Raw genomic sequence first — 16,949 nt, forward strand, 5'->3', positions numbered from 1 at the left:
CTTTACAACTTCCGCTGTGTAAAATTAAGGGGACAAGCTAAAACACAAAAGCTTGATTCAACAGCAACAACTTACATTTATATAGCAACTTTAAAATAGTAAAATGTCCCAAGGCACCTCACAGGAGCATTATCAAACAAAATTTTTCACCGAGCCACATAAAGAGACATTAGGACAGGTGACCAAAAGGTTGGTCAAAGAGGTAGGTTTTAAGCCGATCTTAAAGGAAACCTACATTGGCTCCCAGTCTGAAACACCTCCATTTTAAAATTCTCATCTGTAAAGTCCTGTCCCCTCAGCACAGATTCACACGAGGCATGTAGTGAAGTCAAGATCACTCTGGACCTGCACCTTTATTTCACAGCTCTGGAATGCTGCACTTGCCTGAGACCTATCCTCATATACTTGTCTCTTGCAAGTGCACCCCTGGTGGTAAGGTAAGCTGATGGTTACAGGTCATATCTTATTACAGTCATGTATAGCATGTTAGGATACAGTTATATATAATAATGTAAGATACATGACATCACCCTCTCCCAAGGTCTTATTGTCTTTATCGGCTCAGTCTCTCAGGTGGTCTATGCTCTCGCGTGGAGTGTCTGAGTTGTGGTTCAGTTGTTTGCCTTGGTGTCTGTTTTTCTTTGGGTGTGGTTGCTGGTATCTTGCCTGGGCTGTCTGTTTCGATTGGTGTGATTGTTGTTGACTCGCCTGGTCTGTCTGTCTGGATTGTCCTTTCCTCAGGTTGTTCCCTCTGTCTGTCCACCAGGTGTGGTGCGAGTTCCACATTGTAGTCTGCCTCTGGTTCCGCAGTGTTGTTGGTAAATCTGCTTTTGACTTGGTCTACATGCCTCCGACAGGTTTTGCCATTGTCCATTTGTACTACCAGTAGCTTGTTTCCTTCCTTGCCCGTTACTGTCCCTGCAAGCCATTTGGGACCCTTGCCATTGTTTAGTACAAACACTTTGTCCCCTATCTCATTCCATCTCCCCCTCGAATTTCTGTCATGGTACTCAGTCAGCTTACGGCGCTTTGCCTCAATGATTTCATGCATGTCTGGGAGGATTAACGAGAGCCTTGTTTTTAAAGTCCTTTTCATCAACAGTTGCGCGGGGGGGGATCCCAGTCAATGAGTGCGGGCGAGATCTGTATGCCAGCAGCATTCGCAACAGGCGACCCTGCAGCGTGGGACCTTGGATTTTAAGCATGCCTTGTTTAATGAGTTGCACTGCTCTCTCCGCCTGGCCGTTGGAGGCCGGCTTGAACGGTGCCGTCTTGACGTGATTTATGGCGTGTCAATTATAAAATCTTGGACTTCTGCGCTGGTGAAGCACGGACCATTGTCACTGACCAATATGTCAGGGATTCCGTGCGTTGCAAACATGGTTGCGAGGCTCTCCACAGTGGTGGAGGTTGTGCTCGAGTTTAAAATGGTGCATTCGATCCACTTTGAAAATGCATCTACAACTACGAGGAACATTTTGCCCATGAATGGGCCCGCATAGTCTACGTGCACCCGCGACCACGGTTTGGTAGGCCAGGGCCAGGGGCACAGGGGAGCCTCCCTGGGGGCATTGTTGAGTTGTGCACAAATGGTGCACCTTCGGATACAGAGCTCCAAGTCCGTGTCAATACCAGGCCACCAGACGCGGGATCTGGCTATGGCCTTCATGAGAACAATCCCCGGGTGCTCGCGGTGGAGCTCCCGGACAAATGCCTCTCTGCCTCGCAGAGGCATGACTACTCGGCTGCCCCACATCAGGCAGTCTGCTTGATGCATGCGCCTGTGAAAGGGTTTTAATTCCTCGGGGCAGGCATCGCGAGCCTCTGCCCAGTCACCGGTTAGGACACATCTTTTTACTAATTATAACGTAGGGTCACTGGCCGTCCAGGCTCTGATTTGGCGAGCCGTCATGGGCGAACCTGTGGACTCAAAGGCATTGATTGCCATGACTATCTCACAGTCCTGTTCGTCAGACCCTTCCGTGGTCGCCAGGGGTAGCCTGCTGAGCGCATCGGCACAGTTGTTTGTGCCTGGTCTGTGCCTTATGGTATAGTCGTAAGATGCCAGCATGAGTGCCCACCATTGAATTCGCGCCGAGGCGTTGGCGTTTATTGCCTTGCTCTCGGATAGGAGGGACGTGAGGGGCTTGTGGTCGGTTTCTAACGCGAACTTGGCCCCCGAAAAGGTATTGGTGCATCTTTTTGACACCGTACATGCACGCGAGCGCCTCCTTCTCTACGATACCGTACCCACGCTCCACCCGTGAAAGTGACCTGGAGGCATAAGCTATGGGTTGTAATTTGCCCGCACTATTGACATGTTGTAAAACGCACCCAACCCTATACGCTGACGCATTGCATGTGAGAACTAGCTTTTTACCTGGCTCAAAGAAAGTCAAAACACTGTTGGAACAAAGAAGATTGCGTGCCTTATTGAAGGCACATTGCTGGGCGTCCCCCAAAACCAATTGCACCCCTTCCTGAGTAGCACGTGGAGAGGCTCCAGCAGCATGCTTAAGTTCTGCACAAAGTTCCCAAAGTAATTGAGTAGCCCGAGAAAGACGCGCAGTTCTGAGACATTCCGATTTCTTTGGTATAGGTCCTTAGTTTGGTGTCGACCCTTGTGAGTTTTGGTCTGTCTCTTTTATGCGGCCACAGTTGTTCAAATTGTTGAGCGCTCATGAGAGATTGACTCGCTCCCGTATCCCGCTCCATGTTGACAGGTATCCCGTTGAAAAGGACCCTCATCATTATAGGGGGCGTCCTGTTGTAGGAGCAGCGGCCATTGATCATGTTGACCCGCTGTACATCGGTGTCCCGGGTAGTGTCCCCACCATCTTCTGGTCCGCTTTCCGACCCATCCGATTCGTATACCAGCCGAACTGCCATTTTTTTGCACATGCGGGCCAAATGCCCTGTATATTCACAGTTCCTGCAAACAGCCTGCTGAAATCGACATCCCCTTGACGAGTGCCCACCCCCACACCTCCAGCACAGACTGCTTTCATTGTTCCCAAAGAATGAGCTGCGTCTGGCTGATCTCTCTTGAGCTTCTCTCAGTTTGTAGTTGATTGCTCGCATTGTGGGTTGATGAGGTGTGAACGGCCGTTCATGTGGCCCTTGATGGCTTCTGGCGCCACTGTCTGCTGTCAAGAGCATGTTCTCCTGGTTTTGTCTGTGTGTGGGGGTAGCAGCTTGTCTAATGCTCTGAACTCCTTGTTCCATTATTTCATTAGTTGTCGTACCTGCATTGTAAATCAACCTTGTTTCTTCTTCCCCTACCAAGAATGTCTGTGCAACCAGTGCTGCTGCCTCTAAGGTCAGGTTCTTGGTCTCTATGAGCTTTCGGAATATGCCTGCGTGGTCTATTCCTTCAATGAAAAAATCTCTCAGCATTTCTCTCCTCAGTTCATCGGAGAACTCACATAAACTAGCCAACCTCCGAAGTTCCGCCACGAAGTCGGGTATGCTCTGGCCCACACAGCGTCTGTAGTTGTAGAACCTGTGTCTGGCCATGTGTAGGCTGCTCGCTGGCTTCAGGTGGTCTCTTACCAATGTGCTCAATTCTTCAAACAACTTGCTTGCTGGTTCCTCGGGTGCCAGCAGATCCTTCATTAAAGCGTATGTTTTCGAGCCACAGCTGGTCAAGAGATGGGCTCTTCTCTTGTCTGCTTTGTCGTCTCCTAACCAGTCTTTGGTTACAAAGCTTTGCTGGAGCCTTTCTATAAAGTCCTTCCAATTGTCTCCAGCATTGTACTTTTCATCTGATCCGTTGTTCGCCATTCTGTGGATTATGTAATCCCGTAACTCGTCGCCACTGTAAAGTCCTGTCCCCTCAGTACAGATTCACACGAGGCATGTAGTGAAGTCAAGGTTACTCTGGACCTGCACCTTTATTTCACAGCTCTGGAATACTGCACTTGCCTGAGACCTCTCCTTATATACCTGTCTCTTGCAAGTGCACCCCTGGTGGTAAGGTATGCTGGTGGTTACAGTTCATATCTTATTACAGTCATGTATAGCATGTTAGGATACAGTTATATATAATAATGTAAGATACATGACATCATCCTTGTTTTCAAAACCTTCCATGGCCTTGTCCCTCCTTATCTCTGTAACCTCCTCCAGCTCCACAACCCTCTGAGATATCTGCACTCCTCTAATTCTGGCCTCTTGAGCATTCCCAATTTCTCAGCTACATGTTGCCCCTCAGCAACATCATCCGAAAACACAATATCAGGTTCCACATGGACGCTGACGACACCCAGCTCTATCTCACCACCACCTCTCTCGACCCCTCCACTGTCTCTAAATTGTCGGACTGCATGTCCGACATCCAGAACAGAAATTTCCTCCAACTAAATATTGGCAAGACCAAAGCCATTGTCTTCTGTCCCCACCACAAATTCTGTTCCCTAGTCAACTCCATCCCTCTCCCTAGCCACTGTCTGAGGCTGGACCAGACCCTACCATCCTATTTGACCCTGAGATGACCTTCAGACCACGTATCTGCTCCATCACCAAGACTGCATACTTCTACCTCTGTAACATTGCCCGACTCCGCCCCTGCCTCAGCTCATCTGTTACTGAAACACTTATCCATGCCTTTGTTACCTGTAGACTTGACTATTCAAACACTCTCCTGATCATCCTCCCATCTTCCACCCTCCATAAACCTGAGCTTATCCAAATCTCTGATGCCCGTATCCTAACTCGCACTAAGTGCCGTTCACACATCATCCCTGCACTCGTTGACCTACACTGGATCTAGCAACAGCTCAATTTTAAAATTCTCATCCTTGTTTTCAAATCCCTCCATGACTTCGTCCCTCCCTACCTTTGTAACCTCCAGCCTTACAATCCGCCAAGATATTTTCTCTCCTCCAATTCGTGTCTCATCTCTTATTTTAATCGCTCCACCATTGGCGTCCGTGTTTTCAGCTGCCTAGGCCCTAAGCTCTGGAATTCCCTTCCCTAAACCACTCCGCTTCTCTACCTCTTTCTCCTCCTTTAAGACGTGCCTTAAAACATAATCTTTGACCAAGTTTTGGATTTCTGTCCTAATATCTTCGTATGTGGCTCAGTGTCAAATTTTGTTTGATGACGCTCCTCTGGAGTGTCTTGGGACATTTTATTACATTAAAGGTGCTACATAAGTGCAATTTGTTGTTGAGGGAGAGGTAGAGAGGCAGAGAGGTTTAGGGGTGAATTTCCAGTGCTTAGGGCCTAAGCAGCTGCAGGCACAGAGGAAATTTCTGCTCATCCAGTACTGGATATCGAACTAGCATCATGAGAAATCAGACCCAGTGGAGAAGTTGAGAGAGGTGGTGAAGAGGAAGAGTTGTCAACATGTGGAATCTGACATTATGTTTAAGGATGATATTGCTGAGGGGCATCACATAGATGAGAAATAGCAGGGGGCCAAGGATCCTTGAAGGGCTCCAGAAGCAATGGTGTGGGAGTGGGAAGAGAAGCCATTGCAGGAGATTGTCTGGCTATGACTCGATAGAGAAGAATGGAACCAGGCAAGGGCAGTACCACCCAGCTGGACAATAGAGCGGCGTTGGAGGAGGATGGTGTAGTCAGCCATGTCAAAGGCTGTTGGCAGATCAAGAAGGATGAGGATGGGTAGTGCACCACAGTTACAGTCACATTGGATGCCATTTGTCACTTTGATGAGTGCCATTTCAGTGCTGTGGCAGGGGTGGAAGCCTGTTTGGAAAGGTTCAAACATGCGAGAAAGGTCGACTTGAGAGGAAAGCGAGTTTGTGTAATATCGAACACCACCTAGTGGCCTTCTGCTCCACGTAATGGACTACTATGGTAATGCAGCCACTGATGTTTATACAATAAAAGCAAGTTCCAGATTTAAGCCAACTTGAGTGTGTGTGCTTTAGTGATGTCGTAAGAGTATATTACAGGTTGGAGATGGGGTGCAAGGACAGCGGGGTCCAAAGTTGTTTCTTTTTTGAAGAGAGGGTGATGACGGCAGATTTAGAAACATAGAAACACAAAAATCTACAGCGCAGAAAGAGGCCATTTCAGCCCATCGTGTCCGCGCCGGCCGACAAAGAGCCACAAGGCCCTCGGTCAGCAGTCCTGAAGGTTACATATAAACCAATGAACAATGGCGGAAAGGTAACGATCATCCGGTCCAACCAGTCCGCCCCACACAACTGCAACACCCCCTGCACCGCAACATTCTAGACTCCACTTCAACCGGAGCCATGTGATCACCTGGGAGAGGCAAAAAAAAGATCAAAACCCAGGACAATTGGGGAAAATTCCTCTCCGACCCATAGCTGGGTGGGCTCAGGTTCGGCCTGAGGTCCATAACCCTGCAGGTCTAGGTCCATAACCCTGCAGGTTATAGCACTTCAAGTGCCCATCCAAGCACCTTTAAATGTGGTGAGGGTTTCTGCATCCACCACCTTCCAGGCAGTGAGTTCCAGACCCCCACAACCCTCTGTGTGAAAACGCTTCCCCTCAAATCCCCTCTGAACCTTCCACCAACCACTTTAAACCTATGCCCCCTCATAATTGACCCCTCCACCAATGGAAATAGGCCCTTGCTATCCACTATATCCAGGCACCTCAAAATGTTATACACTTCCATGAGGTCTCCTCTCAGTCTCCTCTGTTCCAATGAGAACAAAGCCAGCCTATCCAATCTGTCCTCATAGCTGAGATTCTCCATTCCAGGCAGCATTCTAGTGAACCTCCTCTGCACCCTCTCCAGTGCAATCACGTCCTTCCTATAATACAGCGACCAGAACTGCATGCAGTACTCCAGCTGTGGCCTAACCAGGGTATTATACAATTTAAACATAACCTCCTTGCTCTTGTATTCTATTTGAAATGGATTTCCTTTTTTGATTTGAAACCATTTGGATAAATTGGATAAATAGTTGAATAGAAATAATTTACAGGGGAGTGGATGAATTGGATCGGTCCACCAAAGAGCCCACATAGATACAATGGGTTGATTAGCCTCATTCTCTGTATCATGCGATGATTTCCAAATTTCGATCCGAATTTGCTTCTTAATTTTTAATTAAATAGTAAGCAGATAAAACAGTACTGTTTTATAATCTGTTGCACTATATAAGGCATATCATCAGGCAGATATTCACTGGACAGCTTTTCATATTCAAATACAAAAAACAGAAAGAGATTAGATAGGGAATTAAAGCTATATTCAGGCCCTTTATAGTTATGTTCCCACAGTAATTAAACAGCCAACATACCGGTGAAATGCTTTTGTCTTATGCAGCATGTATACAAAGCAATTTAACAAACCAAGTGCAAAAACTGCTCGGAATGTCAGTATGTTTTTTTTACATAAACATCTAACTGAAAATAGTGCTAAAATTTCATTGCAGAAAAAATGTCTTATTCAAAGTTATTCTTTTTCTGACCACTTGTGCCAATTGTAGAGATTATAACCACGATAAGCCCATTGCTGAGTGGCACTAATGACAATGTACATACTGATTAAACACCTCATTAAATGGAGTTCAGATGATAATTATTTACTGTTGTTTTCGTAGATATAAAACTGTATATTACTGAGGGTCAAGATAAAATGTAGCTACTCAGTTGAAACATTCATCAGAAATGCAATCTCTCTTGCTCCAGTTTCCACATTCATCAAGCTAAAACACATTTAAGTCTATAACCATTTTAGTTACCAAACTCCTCAACTGAAAAAATGAACAAAGTGAGTATATTTTCCTCCTTGAATGGCGCTCATGCCTTATTTTGTACAAGGAAGTAAAAATGGCATTGACTTGTCTTATGCGGTAAGGTTTGCTATTGCAGAATGATGGAAGCAGCTTCATAGGCTGCAAGAGCTGCCATCGCTTCCTATTCTAATGTTTAGATAGAAAAGGCCAAATACAACTCAGGCTGCAGTTACTCGTATGAATCATCTATTTGTAATTGCAGCCAGGGCCAACAATACATTAGCCCAGATGTAAACATTATACTTTCAGCCCCCAAAAAATCATTTGATCAGCTGATCTCAACAAGGATGACAGTATAGCTACTACCTGTAATGGCCCTGGGTTAGGGAAAGGAAAATTGCAAATGGGCCCTGATCACTCTTCAGTGACCCTGACTGAGGTGCATCATGTGGATGTTGACTGAGGATGGAATCAGGCCTGGCTGTGACACATATTGTGTTAGAATAGCCCATCAACACTCACTGAAAAGGCAAAGAAATGAAGAATGGTTATTTGGCCAAGGTACCAGAAGGAAGCTACCGCCCACTGAATGGTACAAAATAACAAGCAGCAGAGGGGAGAAAATTGGCAGATAAAATTGCGGAGATAAAGTTTTAAAAAAAAAAAAACAAGGTTGTGAGCTAGGGGCAAAGAGTGCCAACTTGTGGTAGTTGGGTAATGCAGATTCAAAACATGCCCACTATTTTACTATAGGGATGCCTCAGAGGCCAGGCATACTCCTCCAAAATGGGTGTGAGGGAATCATGGGGAGAAAAACTGGATTGCTTTTAACTACCTCCTGGTAGCCAGTTACAGAGTGGTCACCTACTTGCTCTTGTAACTACCAGTGGGTTACCTGAGGAATCAAAGGAGAGATAATAGCAGTCAGACCGTCTCAAAAAAAAATGTAAATTTAATTTTTAAAGCAACATTTAGGGGGGGGATATTGTCTCCTTCTGTAAGGCCTGTTACCACCTCGGGACGATAAGGCCTTTCCACCCAGGGGCAGGCGGCGGGGCTGTCCCATCCGCAATTGCCCCCGGGCCGGGGGCGGCGGGAACGGATTTCCGCCGCGCCCCATGTTTTCGTCCCACCCGGTTCCGCCCGAGTTGGAAATTGCCCCACGGGAGGGCGGCCACTGCCAGTCGGTGCCCCAGACAGCTTCGCACGGCAGGAAGCTGCCCGTGGCTGGGTGGAGCGGCCCTCTTAAATGGGAGGGCGCAACGCCGCGCCCGCCATTTTGTTTTAATTGTCGGCTGACTCCTGAGTCGGCCTGACAATGGCGGCCGCTGATTCGGCCGGGCCGCCAATAGGCAGCCTGGCACCCCCCTCTTGGATGCTGGGCCTCAGGCCCTGCCGCACCCTCTCTGGTGGCCCAGTGAGCTTCACGTAGGCTTGCAGCATCCATCTTTAAGTGAAGGGGAGGGATGTCGCGAAGTGCCAACGTGACACAGCACGTCTGCGTCGTGCTGATATCATCACTGCCATATTGACATGGTCAGCATGGTAGTGATGGACACCCCACTTCCGACGCAAACCCGGGAGGCGGTGTCAGAGTTAAAGAGGCAAATTTTCCGGCTTTTCCCTGTGACTCCCGCCGGGCGGTGAGAATTCGAATTATCCACCCCAAGCGGGGCAGGGGGAAATTTCCACCCTTAATCTTTATTTGGGTCTATGCCAGTTTAAAACCAAACTTCAACCTGCTACTGATTATCAGCCATGTGATCTCCCAGGAGAGGCACAAGAGCAGATATTAAACCTGGGGCCAATTAGGGAACATTATCTGGAAAATTCCTCTCCACTCCCTTTAGGCAATCAATAGATGGGAGGAGGTTCGTGTGGAGCATAAACACACTGGAACAGGCCTGTTGGGTCGAAAGGCCTCTTTCTATGCTGTAAATACTATGTAACACACTGGTGATGAAAATTATTTGATCATGAACTGTGTGTATTCGTGCCACAGAAGTTTCCTGAGCCAATTCACATGTTTCTAGAATGCCTGAATTATATACAAGATCTGAGGACAAAACAGCTTTTAACAGGTGAGTCACTTAAGTAAATTCAATGGATTGACCCCAGAAAACAGCAACTAAGGCTGTTGTAAACCACTCACCCATCTAAGTCAAAATGTTCTAATTATGCATTGTAAATAATGACGGGGTATAGAACATAAGAACATAAGCAATAGGGGCAGGGGTAGGCCATTTGGCTCCTTGAGCCAGCTCCGCCATTTAACATCATGACTGATCTGATCTTGGGCTCAGCTCCATTTTTCTGCCCGCTCCCTATAGCCCTTTATTCCCTTATCATTCAAAAATCTGTCTATCTCCACCTTAAATATATTCAATGATCCAGCCTCCACAGCTCTCAGGAGCAGAGAATTCAACAAATTTACAACCCATTGAGAGAAGAAATTCCTCCTCATCTCAGTTCTAAATGGGCGACCCCTTATTCTTAAACTATGGCCCCTAGTTCTAGATTCCCTCACGAGTGCAAACATCCTCTCTGCATTTACCTTGTTGAGCCCCCTCAGTATCTTATATGTTTCAATAAGATCACCTCTCATTCTTCTAAACTCCAATGAGTATAGGCCCAACCTGCTCAACCTTTCTTCATAAATCAACCCCCTCATCTCCGGAATCAACCAAGTGAACCTTCTCTGAACAGCCTCCAATGCAAATATATCCTTCTTTGAATAAGGAGACCAAAACTGTATGCAGTACTCTAGGTGTGGTCTCACCAATAACCTGTACAGTTGTAACAGGACTTCACTGCTTTTATACTCCATCCCCCTTGCAATAAAGGCCAACATTCTATTTGCCTTCCTGATTACCTGCTGTACCTGCATACTAATATTTTGTGTTTCATGTACAAGGACTCCCAGGTCCCTCTGTACTGCAGCATTTTGTAATCTCTCTCCATTTACATAATAATTTGCTTTTTTATTTTTCCTGCCAAATTGGATAACCTCACACTTTCCCATATTATACTCCATCTGTCAAATTTTTGCCCACTCTCTTAGCTTGTCTATATCCCTTTGCAGATTATTTGTGTCCTCCTCACAACTTGATTTCCCACCCATCTTTGTATCATCAGCAAACTTGGCTACATTACACTCGGTCCCTTCATCCAAGGCATTAATACAGATTGTAAATAGTTGAGGCCCCAGCACTGATCCCTGTGGTACCCCACTAGTTACCGTTTGCCACCCAGAAAATGATCCATATCCCGACTCTCTGTTTTCTGTTAGTTAGCCAATCCTCTATCCATGCTAATATATTACCCCCAACCCCATGAGCTCTTATTTTGTGCAGTAACCTTTTATGTGGCACCTTATCGAATGTCTCCTGGAAATCCAAATACATCACATCCACTGGTTCCCCGCTGATCCACCTTTCTCGTTGCATTCTCAAAGAGCTCCAGCAAATTTGTCAAACATGATTTCCCTTTCATAAAACCATGCTGACTCTGCTTGACTGCATTATGATTTTCCAAATGTCTTACTACTGCTTCCTTTATAATGGACTCCAGCATTTTTCCAACGACAGATGTTAGGCTAACTGGTCTATTGTTTCCTGCTTTCTGTCTCCCTCCTTTTTTAAATAGGGGCATTATATTTGCAGTTTTCCACTCTGCTGGGACCTCTCCAGAATCCAGGGAATTTTGGTAGATTGCAACCAATGCATTCACAATCTGTGCAGCCACTTCTTTTAAGGCCCTAGGATGTCCAGGGGACTTGTCCGCCTTTAGTCCCATTATTTTACCAAGTACTTTTTCTTTAGTGATAGTGACCATTTTAAATTCCCCCCTTCCTGTATCCCTGTGATTATCTATTACAGGGATGTTTTTAATGTCTTCTACCGTGAAGACTGATACAAAATATTTGTTCAAAGCCTCTGCCATTTCCATGTTTCCCATTATTAATTCCCCAATCTCATCCTCTAAGGGACCAACTTTTACATTAGCTACACTCTTCCTTTTTATTCACCTGTAGAAGTTCTTACTATCTGTTTTTATATTTCTTGCTAGTTTACCCGCATAATCCATCTTTTCTCTTTATTATTTTTTTTGTCGTCCTTTGCTGGTTTTCAAAAATTTTCCAATCCTCTGGCCTCCCACTAGTCTTGGCCACATTGTATGCCATTGTTTTCAATTTGATACCATCCTTTACTTCCTTAGTTAGCCTCGGATGGTTCTCCCTTCTCTTACAGTCTTTCCTTCTCACTGGAATATATTTTTGTTGAGAGCTATGAAATACCTCCTTAAATGTCTGCCACTGCTCATCAACTGTCTTACACTTTAATCAATTTTCCCAGGCCACTTTAGCCAACTCTGTCTTCATACCTTTGTAATCACCTTTATTTAAGATTAGGACACTGGTCTGAGACCCAACTTTCTCACCCTCCAACTGAATTTGAAATTCAACCATGCTATGATCACTCTTTTCCAGAGGATCCTTTACAATGAGATCATGAATTAATCCTGTCTCTTTACACAGTACCAAATCTAAGATAGCCTGCTCCCTGGTTGGTTCCACAAAGTACTGTTAAAGGAAATGATCTCGGATACACTCTATGAACTCTTCCACAAGGCTACCTTGGCCAATTTGATTTGTTCAATCAATGTGAAGATTAAAATCGCCCATGATTATTGCCATATCTTTCTTACAAGCCTCCATTATTTCTTGATTTATATTCTGGACAACATTCTCCCTACAAAATAATAAACCGATATGTTAGGCAGCATTAATATATTCCCTCAGAATCATAGAATGGTTACAGCACAGAAGGAGGCCATTCGGCCCATTGAGCCTGTGCCAGCTCTCTGCAGGAGCACTTCAGCTAGTCCCATTCCCCCATCCTTTCCCCATCACCCTGCAAATCTTTTTCCTTCAGGTACTCATCCAATTCCCTTTTGAAAGTCACAATTGAGTCTGCCTCCACCACCCTCTCAGGCAGTGCATTCCAGATCCTAACCACTCACTGTGTAAAAACATTTATCCTCATGTTGCCTTTGGTTCTTCTACCAATCACCCTAAATCTGTGTCCACTGGTTCTCGACTCTTCTGCCAATGGGAACAGTTTCTCTCGATCTACTCTGTCCCGACCCCTCATGATGGTGAACACCTCTATCAAATCTCCTTTCACCCTTCTCTGCTCTAAGGACAACAACCCCAGTTTCTCCAGTCTATCCACGTAACTGAAGTCCCTCATCCTTGGTGCTTTAAAGATACTGCATCATTACTAATAACTGTGCATGTTGAGAATCATGGTTTCAACATTTTGACTATTCTACTAAGTGTATTTTTGCAGTAACATTGGAATACCATTTTTCTGTGTGGAGTGGTTTCTTAGATTTTTGCTGAAAAATATCAGAAAAACTGTGAAGGTACTTGTTTTCTACACCACAAAATTCAACTAAGCTTGAAAGTTTACAAATCGGGACTTCATGTGCTTACAGCGGTCGGTGAGGTAATGTAGTTTATAGATTCTCATGCATGGGTCTGCTTTTTATTATTCTGTTTACAAGGGGAACAAAAATTATCCATTTACTGTTGTGGTAGTAGATGGATATACTCAGTTTTTGTGAAGCATAAACACTGAAATGTGAGCACATTGATTTGTTTAAATATAATGGGCTGGATTCTCCCGATTCCCGATTGACAGGCTGGCTCCCAGTCGTGTGGGGAATGCGGACCAGAAGGCCACAGAACCAGATAGGTGCTAGGCCCTGGATGGTGGGGGTGCTCCCATCCCCCAGGTGGGGTCCGATTCCCCGACCCCGGGGCTGAGTCGCGATCCCAGGGGCCCCACGGGGGAGAGTGGGTCTAATCCCCAACCCCAGGTAGTGTAGGACGCTGGTGGGGGAGCTTGGAGGGGCCAGGTGGACACACTCCTGCTCCTCCCAGCCCACAAGGATTGCTCCCTGAGGCTGAGGCCGCCTCGTTACAGCCACCGGGATCCCAAGCCCTGGGATCCCCGGCTTCCTGCAGTAAAATCTGCAAAGCAGGTTAAAGTAGAGGCTTCAGGCCTCATTATAATATTTTAAATACCAACCCGTACCAACCTCCCCCCACCTCCCGCCTGCGTTAAAGGTGAAAGTGGGTGGGTTGGGGTCGGGTTTCACATTTTTACAACTTTCATTTCCCCCTCCCCACGACTCCAGCCCACCTGTTCATTACTGAAAAAATTCCGGCCAATGTGTCTTGAATGTTGAGTTCTAAATTTATTCTTATATTTTCTGCCATCAGCTTTCAGGTTAAAAAAAATCCACTCAGTGAAATAATTCAAGAGACATGTGCTTCTCTTTTGTTAGCCCACTAACATTTGTCTTCAAATTACAACAAAAATTGTATCAACTGATCTTTTAGCAGCCCCTGTTCCCCATAAAATGCACTGAAGGTTTTTCACTAAACTTTTGACCATAGTTATATTAATGATCTACTTTAAAATGTAACTTTGAAGTGCAGCTTCCTGTCTGCCGTGTACTTTTGTTATTTTTTTTAAAGAAAGGATTCATTTAAACAATTCTTGAAAGATATAGCCAACGGCTCAAGGTTTACAAGCAAACAATAAAACCAACAGGGACCAATTTTCTGCTGCTTACTGCCCCGTTATTTGGCATGATTTTCGTGGAAAGATGAAAATCATGAACAGAAAAACCCAGGGTTCCTGCTGGAGGCCTGCTCGGTGTGCTTTTTAAGTGGGCCTCGAGTTAGGTGGCCAGCACTCCTGGTGGAGACAGGAAAGAGCCGAATAAATATATTTAAATTAAGGTGCTACGCTGCGATGGAACACAGACACCAATATTGTGTGAGTAAACATTACCACCACTGTGTCCTGAACCCTCCCACAAATCCTGGGCGGTACAAGGTGGGAAACCACATTAATCTGCTCATATTTAAATTGCTACAAATATTTGGCAGACCTTGTGCTTGTATTTTGCAGTCGTTTTTGGATGCAGTATGGCTGTTCTTTTTGCTTGGACAACCTGCAAGACACTTAAAGGGATACTGGCAATGTTTTTTTCTGAAAATGGAAATTCTTTTTGTCATTCCATTCTGTCTAGAGAGAGAAGAGCAGCAACTGGTGGAAGGACCACACAGAACTGCAGCTGCAAGAAATGCATATAGAAGGAGGAGGAGCTTGCAGGAGTCCCAACTTGTGTAAAAGGTCAGAGTTACGTACATACATGCACTTCCCAGAAAAGCAGTATATAAGGTAGATTATCACAGACCTATGTCGCCTCTGCAATAAGACCTGCAACCCATTGCCAAAGCTGGCATTGCATTGCCTGTTGCAGTCAAGGTTACTGATATGTCCTTACTATACAGTATAAATGCACACGAGGCCCATACTTGAGAGAAGGTCACTCTGTGACCAGTTAGCTTTATTACCAAGACCTCAAGTGATGAAGGTGGGTGGAGCTTCCCCCTTTATACCTGAAAGTCCAGGTTAGGAGTGTCTCCCACAAGTTCGCCCCTTGTGGTCAATGTTCTCAAGGTGTACAACTTAGGTCAGCTTATACATGGGTTACAATGATAGTTGAATACATGACACCACCTCCCTACAAAGTCTTATTGGGATCATAGGTTAAGTCTCTCTGGTGGTTTACACTCCCTTGTAGAGTGCCTGAGTTGGGGCTCCGGTTGTTGGGCGCTGGCCTGAGTGTCTGCTGTTTGTGGTGCCTCAGACCTGTCCGGACTGCCCACAGTGACTGGGCTCTCATCCACTTGGTTCGGGTGTTCGGTCACCTGTGGTGGAGTAAACTCTACGTTGTGTTCTTCCTCTGCTTCTTCTATGCGGTTGCTGAACCTCCTTTTAGTTTGATCCACGTGTTTGTGGCAGATTTGTCCATTGGTAAGTTTAACTATCAAAACCCTATTCCCCTCTTTGGCAAACACAGTGCCTGCAAGCCGTTTGGGCCCTCGCATTCCTGTCATGGTAGTCACATTGTGACTGACGCCTGCTCTCAACAATTTCTTTCAGAGTAGGGTGTATAAGGAATAACCTGGTTTTGAGCGTCCTTTTCATTAGCAGCTCTGCGGGTGGAACCCCTGTGAGCGAGTGTGGTCGGGATCTATTGGCCAACAGGAGGCGTGATAAGCGGCTTTGTAGGGAACCCCCTTGGATTCTGAGCATCCTCTGTTTGATTATCTGCACTGCTCCTTCCACCTGGCCGTTTGAGGCCAGCTTGAACGGTGTCGTTCTGACATGGTTGATTCCATTGCCTGCCATGAAGTCCGGAATTCAGTGCTTGTGAAGCACAGGCCATTGTCGTTGACCAAGACATCCAGTAGACCATGGGTGGCGAACATTGCCTGTAGACTTTCTACCGTGGCAGAGAATGTGCTTGAATTGAGAATGTCACATTCAATCCATTTGGAGTAGGCGTCTACTACAACCAAAAACATTTTTCCCATGAAAGGACCTGCGTAGTCCATATGGATGCGTGACCATGGCTTGGCGGCCAGGACCAGGGACTAAGGGGGGCTTCCCTGGGTGTGTTGCCCAGCTGAGCACACGTGTTGCACCTGCGAACACAAAGTTCCAGGTCTGCATCTATCCCTGGCCACCAAACGTGTGACCTGGCAATTGCCTTCATCATGACCATGCCTGGGTGCTCATTGTGAAATTCTCTGATAAACACCTCTCTGCCCCTCTGGGGCATGACACCTCGGTTTCCCCAAAGTAGGCAATCGGCCTGAATCGAGAGTTCATTCTTGCGCCTATGAAATGGTTTAAATTCCTCAGGGTATGCCCTGTACCTGGCTGCCCAGTCCCCATTCAGGACACATTTCTTAACTAAAGACAGTAGCGGGTCTTTATTTGTCCAGACTTTAATCTGACGGGCTGTCACAGGTGAGCCTTCGCTTTCGAAAGCTTCAACAGCCAAGACCATCTCAGCATCATGCTCAGTTGTCCCCTCAGTGGTGGCTAGTGGGAGCCTGCTGAGTGCATCGGCGCAGTTTTCAGTGCCCGTTCTGTAGCGAATTCTGTAGTCATAGGCGGCTAACATAAGTGCCCACCTCTGTATGCATGCCGATGCATTCGCATTTATGGTCTTGTTGTCAGCCAAAAGGGACGTTAGGGGTTTGTGATCTGTCTCCAGCTCAAATTTCCTGCCAAACAGGTACTGGTGCATTTTTTTTACTGCATATACACAGGCTAGCGCTTCCTTTTCTACCATCCCGTAGCCCTTTTCTGCCTGGGACAGACTTCTGGA

Source organism: Pristiophorus japonicus, chromosome 13, assembly GCF_044704955.1.
Source record: "Pristiophorus japonicus isolate sPriJap1 chromosome 13, sPriJap1.hap1, whole genome shotgun sequence".
Taxonomy (NCBI): Eukaryota; Metazoa; Chordata; class Chondrichthyes; family Pristiophoridae; genus Pristiophorus; species Pristiophorus japonicus.